At 48.3% G+C, this 1007-nt stretch overlaps 1 protein-coding gene across 1 annotated transcript in view; it reads right to left on the reverse strand.

The window, feature by feature from the left end:
- The window catches only part of TNC (tenascin C), a 92050-nt gene that overhangs the window by 82062 nt on the left and 8981 nt on the right, over window positions 1–1007 (reverse strand). The window lies entirely within an intron of this gene.

Below are 1007 nucleotides of genomic sequence, written 5' to 3' on the forward strand. Positions count from 1 at the left end.
CAGTAAGAGTAAAGAATAAAAACTAGAAGCTGTTCCCCGCAGTACTTCTCTTTTACCACTAGAGGCGCTCAGTCTTCTGGGTTGAATGACAGCCAGCATCATCCAACCTTCTTCCTGTGAGTCCAGGTTGTCTAGACCCACCTCCTGTGGCAGAATCAGCCTGGGCTCAGAATGTTATTGCATTGCACTGTGATTACAGTTATTACTGGGGCACCATTGAGCAGCTGTAAGGATGGAAGGAACCATGAGGTAATTGAACCAGTCGGAAGACCCTCAGAATAAAAGGTGTACATATGTATCAGCCATAATATTATGACCACCTGCCTAATATTGAGTAGGTCCCCCTTTCCCCCGATCGGTCCAGTCATGGACTCCACTAGATCTCTGAAGGTGTGCTGTGGTATCTGGATGATCCCCCTAATATTGAGTAGGTACCCCTTTCCCCGACCGGTCCAGTCATGGACTCCACTAGACCTCTGAAGGTATGCTGTGGTATCTGGATGATCCCCCTAATATTGAGCAGGTCCCTCTTTTCTTGATCGGTCCAGTCATGAACTCCACTAGACCACTGAAGGTATGCTGTGGTATCTAGATGACCCCCCCTAATATTGAGTAGGTCCCTCTTTTCCTGACCGGTCCAGTCATGGACTCCACTAGAACTCTGAAGGTATGTTGTGGTATTTGGATGATCCCCCTAATATTGAGTAGGTCCCCCTTTTCCTGATCGGTCCAGTCATGAACTCCACTAGACCTCTGAAGGTATGCTGTGGTATCTGGATGACGCCCCCTAATATTGAGTAGGTCCCCCTTATTCTGACCGGTTCAGTCATGGACTCCACTAGACCTCTGAAGTTATGCTGTGGTATCTGGATGACCGCCCCCTAATAGCATCAGAACTGGACCACAGAGCAATGGAAGAAGGTGGCCTGGTCTGATTGATCACATTTTCTTTTACATCATGTGGATGGCTGGGTGCATGTGTGTCACTTACCTTTTCCTGACCCGTC

This window comes from Nanorana parkeri, unplaced genomic scaffold (assembly GCF_000935625.1).
Source record: "Nanorana parkeri isolate BGI_ZX_2015 unplaced genomic scaffold, ASM93562v1 scaffold81, whole genome shotgun sequence".
In the NCBI taxonomy this organism is placed as follows: domain Eukaryota; kingdom Metazoa; phylum Chordata; class Amphibia; order Anura; family Dicroglossidae; genus Nanorana; species Nanorana parkeri.